The following is a 6,146-nucleotide window of genomic DNA, read 5'->3' on the forward strand; positions in this document are numbered from 1 at the left end:
CAACATGTCCACACCCAGGCACCTGCCGTTAAAGGTTATGGGATGTAGAGATACAGTATATAAGGTTCATGATAAGAATAAATGGCTGGCGATAAACCTTTCCTCGATCCTTTGCGGACTTGTAAAAGTGTTCATGATCAGAATAAAAAACGCTCACGCTAATACACAAGCACCCGTGTCTCGCCAAAGCAGACAAATAAACAGACGGACAAGCCGCACTGCACGTGTGAACAGCGGAATGAGCGAGCGAGGATAGGGCGCCTCCTGCGCTTAAAAGCTTAATGCACCTGGTATTCCCAGGAGGTCTCCTATCCAAGTACTAACCAGGCCCATCCCTGTTTAGCTTCCGAGATCAGACGAGATCAGGCGTGCTAAAGGGGGTGTGGCCGTAAGCAAGAGCAAGGCTCGCTGGCACCCTTCTTATAGAGAGGACAGCTCCGTCACCTCTTTTACGACGCTGCTTTTTTCCCTTGCGTTTTTCTCTTCTTCCCACGTTCTCTCTCTTCACTGCCTTCGTCCCCGCTCTATTTCACTTCAGCCTTTCACTCTTGCTTCCTTCCAATGAGGACGGAGCTGCGGGAGAAAGGGCGTTATAGAGGATCGCTGTGGAGAGCTGCCGATGTGCTTTGACATCTGAGCTCTGTGGAAAACCATCTCAATACAATTCTGAAAAACCTGACTCCCCGAACGCCAGCCGAACAAGTCTCCACAGCCGAAGCGCTGCGTCTCTTTTCAGCTGGCGATAAACCTTTCCTCGATCCTTTGCGGAATTGTAAAACTGTTCATGATCAGAATAAAAACCGCTCACGCTAATACACAAGCACCCGTGTCTCGCCAAAGCTGACAAATAAACAGACGGACAAGCCGCACTGCACGTGTGAACAGGGGAATGAGCGAGCGAGCGGGGATAGGGCGCCTCCTGCGCTTTAAAGCTTACAGCACCTGGTATTCCCAGATGGCCTCCCATCCAAGTACTAACCAGGCCCATCCCTGTTTAGTTTCCGAGATCAGACGAGATCAGGCATGCTCAAGGGGGTGTGGCCGTAAACGAAAGCAAGGCTCGCTGGCACCCTTCTTATAGAGAGGACAGCTCCGTCACCTCTTTTACGACGCTGCTTTTTTCCCTTGCGTTTTTCTCTTCTTCCTACGTTCTCTCTCTTCACTGCCTTCATCCCCGCTCTATTTCAGTTCAGCCTTTCACTCTTGCTTCTTCCAATGAGGACGGAGCTGCGGGAGAAAGGGCGTTATAGAGGATCGCTGTGGAGAGCTGCCGATGTGCTTTGACATCTGAGCTCTGTGGAAAACCATCTCAATACAATTCTGAAAAACCTGACTCCCCGAACGCCAGCCGAACAAGTCTCCACAGCCGATGCGCTGCGTCTCTTTTCAGCTGGCGATAAACCTTTCCTCGATCCTTTGCGGAATTGTAAAACTGTTCATGATCAGAATAAAAACCGCTCACGCTAATACACAAGCACCCGTGTCTCGCCAAAGCTGACAAATAAACAGACGGACAAGCCGCACTGCACGTGTGAACAGGGGAATGAGCGAGCAAGCGGGCATAGGGCGCCTCCTGCGCTTAAAAGCTTACAGCACCTGGTATTCCCAGGCAGTCTCCCATCCAAGTACTAACCAGGCCCATCCCTGTTTAACTTCCGAGATCAGACGAGATCAGGCGTGCTCAAGGGGGTGTGGCCGTAAGCGAGAGCAAGGCTCGCTGGCACCCTTCTTATAGAGAGGACAGCTCCGTCACCTCTTTTACGACCCTGCTTTTTTCCCTTGCGTTTTTCTCTTCTTCCCACGTTCTCTCTCTTCACTGCCTTTGTCCCCGCTCTATTTCACTTCAGCCTTTCACTCTTGCTTCCTTCCAATGAGGACGGAGCTGCGGGAGAAAGGGCGCTATAGAGGATCGCTGTGGAGAGCTGCTGCTGTGCTTTGACATCTGAGCTCTGTGGAAAACCATCTCAGTACAATTCTGAAAAACGCGACTCCCCGAATGCCAGCCAAACAAGTCTCCACAGCCGAAGGGCTGCGTCTCTTTTCAGCTGGCGATAAACCTTTCCTCGATCCTTTGCAGACTTGAGAAACTGTTAATGATCAGAATAAAAACCGCTCACGCTAATACACAAGCACCCGTGTCTCGCCAAATCTGACAAATAAACAGACGGACAAGCCGCACTGCACGTGTGAACAGGGGAATGAGCAAGCGAGCGGGGATAGGGCGCCTCCTGCGCTTAAAAGCTTACAGCACCTGGTATTCCCAGGCTGTCTCCCATCCAAGTACTAACCAGGCCCATCCCTGTTTAGCTTCCGAGATCAGACGAGATCAGGCGTGCTCAAGGGGGTGTGGCCGTAAGCAAGACCAAGGCTCGCTGGCACCCTTCTTATAGAGAGGACAGCTCCGTCACCTCTTTTACGATGCTACTTTTTTTCCCTTGCATTTTTCTCTTCTTCCCACTTTCTCTCTTTTCACTGCCTTCGTCCCCGCTCTATTTCACTTCAGCCTTTCACTTGTAGCGGCAATGGTTGTTAATAAGACAGAATTAAGTGTTGCTGTGCTTTTTCAAATGAGGCCCCATCTCTCTGTTCATCTCTGTGGTGCAGCCACAGAGAAACTATTCATGCATGCTGATTTAAAGATATTTTCTTTTGATAAGGGACAGCTCCCAAATGGGGATGCACTTAGCTAAGCCTAGCTATCATGATCAATGGTCATCCATTGGCGCCTATCTGTCTAGGGTGTGCCAGATGGACATCTGGACTGCATTCCTAAGTGTCAGGAGTAAGTGACTCACATCTCACCTTGATCAACCAATCAGGGACTGGTAGGGCCGAGTAACCCACGTGGGACTCTGATGCCCATGGAACTTTCAGCCAATGAACGAGCTGAAGTTCCTCCAGGTAAAAACAGGCAACACAGAGGGCCTGAGAGACTATTTCGTGGACTTTTCTAAAGGGAATTCAAAGGAGAATTCCAGGGCAGGACAGCCCAGGAGCAGAAGGCTCCCAAGGGCAGGACATTCTCGTAGCGCGCCTCCTGACCATCCTGAGACTCAGCCCGGACAACCATGGAATGGCCAGTGTGTCCGAATGCCAGAACTTTCCTTTGTTCTAAGAGTCTAGAGCGGAGGTTGCCACAGAGTAACCAGAGGATCCACCTGAGGTTAGCACCAGCAGCAAGCCTCGTGAACAGGTCGTAATCTGTGGACAGCTGAATCACTATTCAGAACTAGCACTTCATCAGGAATGAACCAGTCCTCTTCCTGACTTGCTGGGACCCACAGTCATCTTTTCTCCTGTGCAGAAACTTTGCTAGTTAAAGCCAACACTAACTAGCCGGTCAGTGAGCATCTGCAGCACAGCACAGCCTGGCACGGAGCCAGAGAGCCCGCAGGAGATCTGAATCCCCAGAGATTGGATGAGTATTCAACTTCAATGCATTACAGCTTGAGAATTCAATTGTTATCCCAACCAGTTGATATCACTTTAATTCCTAAGAGTTATGTACTTGTTTTCAGTATCTAATGTAGAAGTTGTAACCAAGTTCACTTTATGAAACGGTCTAAATGAATGATATACTGAAAGTATGTCCTCTTGATATATGTAACTCTTTGTAACTGATTGTATATATACCTTTTGTATTCTGATAACCCTCTCAATAAGATCTGTTAGGTTTATATGCATATTTTATGTATTAATAAATGTATCCTCGTGTATTAGTACCCGTGTGTGTGTGCGTTGTTTGAGTTATATCGCATGGTTGGATTCTAAGGCCATCAAAAGAATCATTTTGTGATTTACGGCTACAATTAATAAATGTCCCCGTAAATGCCCAAACCCTACAGAACTGGTGCCTTCAGAGAGCACACTACATTTATTGGCATCCCTGGAGTCATTTCAGTCATACCTGGGCTATGGTAAGACTGAAATGAGTCAACCAAGCAGAATAATTCAATATAAAACGCCGCGGGTTTCATACGCGACAATACAGTGTGCTGAAAGCCGAAAGGAAAAAATTTCCCCTTGCTCTTTAAGCAGTGCTTGATTGTTTTGTGATCTTTTGCGATCAACCGGGTTGATTGCATACTTGATCTTGTGGTTTTCTGTGGTAGAACTGTGATTTCGTACTTAAAAGTAATACTCTTTAAGTTTAACGATGGTTGCTAAAAGGTCTGAATTCGAGTCGCTATTAAGCACTCTCTCTAGCAGCGACAGGTCTGACCACGATCTCCGTCATATCTCCGTCAGCGGAGAAGCTAGGAGAATAAACCTCCATTCTCTGAGAGAGCTAGCGAAGGACATGGAGAGATATGACCCTGCAGTGTCAGAGAATAATATCGAGAGTTATATTCAAGACCTCAGGTATACCCTGCAGTACCTGCCAAACGCCACAGACCAGGAGAAAGTGTTTCTGGTCAGGAAAACTAGCAGCAGAGCTGTACATGAGTGGATGGCTAGGCAGATGAAGAAAGTCTGTGATGACTTTGAAGAGCTGTGTCAAGCACTTATCCGAGAATACAGTGCGTTTATTGACCTGACTGCCGCGATAGCCGCCGCCCTTAACATTAAGCACGAGAGAGCAGAGTCCCCTCGCGAATATTACGAGAGACTTAGACTAACTCATTTTGCAGGGGAAATTATGAGGGTTGCGAAGAGAACACACATTTCAAGGGTTTATTCATTGCGAATCTCCACCCGTCAGTCAGAAAGATGATCTTAATGCATACAGATGCACAGACCATGAAAATGACTGATATTAAGAGATTCGTGCAGAAAGCCTGGGAGTATGATGTCCAAAGTCGCTCTGAGCAAAAAGCTGTTAAAGCGACTGTGTTCGCCATCAGAGCCAGCAGGGTTAATTCCCCCCTGCTCGAAGGAGCACAGGCTCCTGAGCTGGCTAAGCCCCGTTCCAAAGCAGGCACACAGGACCGCACCCAGCGTCCTAAGTGCCATGAGAACACCGGGGGAGGGAAAGGGCTAGATAAAGCTGAACAAAAGGATTCAGTAAACTCCCGCCTAGCCAGGCTTGAACAAGTTTTATTAGGACAGAGACAACCGCTCCACAAGGCTGCCGGAAGCGTGAATGAGCTGATACTCTTCACTGGAGGAGGCGGAGACCGGCCCCCTCTCCCTCCCTCAGTCTATCTGATTGAGTGGAAGGGTTCCTGCCTGGATGAGGTCAGCCACTCCTAAGCGAGTGCTGACTCCACCCCTGAAGTCACAGAGCAGGCAGTAAAACAGAGAGGAAAAGCAGGAAGCTTTTACCTCAAGGCTGCCATGGGAGATGTCTTACACAGTGAGACATTGATTGACACTGAGGTTGAAAGGTGTTTGATGTCATACAGCAAGCTCAAATGGTAGAAAAAGAAAAGGGCATGCGACTCAGAGAGGAACCTTTGGTGGATCACCAGAAAGGCAAAGTGTGGAAACAGGTCAAGGCTCCTAAGCCTTCTGTACAGAAGGAAAGGGGGACCAAGAGGCAGACTGTGCTCACACAGTGCCCACCGAACACAGAAGCCTATGTGGAGATTCCTTCTGTTCCCTCTGGACAAGAAATAAAAATATTTTCTTGTTCCCCGGATATACAGGGAAGTCATGTCCCGGCTGAGGTCACAACAGCCTCCATGCCACAGGAGCGGTGCTCCAAGCAGCCGCCTGATCCACTAGGTAAAGCACACCCCTTTTACATCCCTAAAGAGGAGCAGATCTCCCCACCTGGCGATGAAAAGGAGCTTTCCCTGTGCACCCTGGCACCCAAGAGGGGTCAGGACCACCACCCTGCAGTGGTGGAAGGGATCCAGATGGCAGGAGAGCAGGTTGGTGATGTAGCCCTCACCCTTAGCCCTGAGAGGTCCTCTATCAGTGAGGATCTGCTTGAGCAGCTGTCACAGGGCCACCACCAGGTGCCCCTGGTGCAACATTCACAGGTTAGACAGGAGGTCCAGCTGGACGCTGAGACTACTGCGCTGTGGACACACCTGATCCCAGATGCCGATTCCCTCTGCTGTGACCCAGGGAACCTGCAGTCAGGTAACATTATTTCTCACAACTACCAGGTAGTGAGTGAGACCGACCTGATTTTCCTGCCTCAACGGCAGGGTTTCCAACACACCCAGTCCCCCATATGGGACATGGAATGAAAGCCA

General features: G+C 49.2%; 1 non-coding gene and 3 pseudogenes across 1 annotated transcript; all 4 read right to left on the reverse strand.

Moving 5' to 3' along the window:
* Positions 1 to 275: 275 nt before the first annotated feature.
* Positions 276 to 394, reverse strand: LOC148825153 (5S ribosomal RNA; annotated as a pseudogene).
* A 536-nt stretch (positions 395 to 930) lies between these two features.
* LOC148825154 (5S ribosomal RNA) lies at positions 931 to 1,049 on the reverse strand (annotated as a pseudogene).
* A 535-nt stretch (positions 1,050 to 1,584) lies between these two features.
* Positions 1,585 to 1,703, reverse strand: LOC148825155 (5S ribosomal RNA). The gene has a single exon (XR_016092832.1). It is a non-coding gene; the product is annotated as a 5S ribosomal RNA (ribosomal RNA).
* Positions 1,704 to 2,239: 536 nt separating this feature from the next.
* Positions 2,240 to 2,358, reverse strand: LOC148825156 (5S ribosomal RNA; annotated as a pseudogene).
* Between the last annotated feature and the right edge of the window lie 3,788 nt (positions 2,359 to 6,146).

This window comes from Atractosteus spatula, chromosome 10 (assembly GCF_055471065.1).
Source record: "Atractosteus spatula isolate fAtrSpa1 chromosome 10, fAtrSpa1.hap1, whole genome shotgun sequence".
Classification (NCBI taxonomy): Eukaryota; Metazoa; Chordata; class Actinopteri; order Semionotiformes; family Lepisosteidae; genus Atractosteus; species Atractosteus spatula.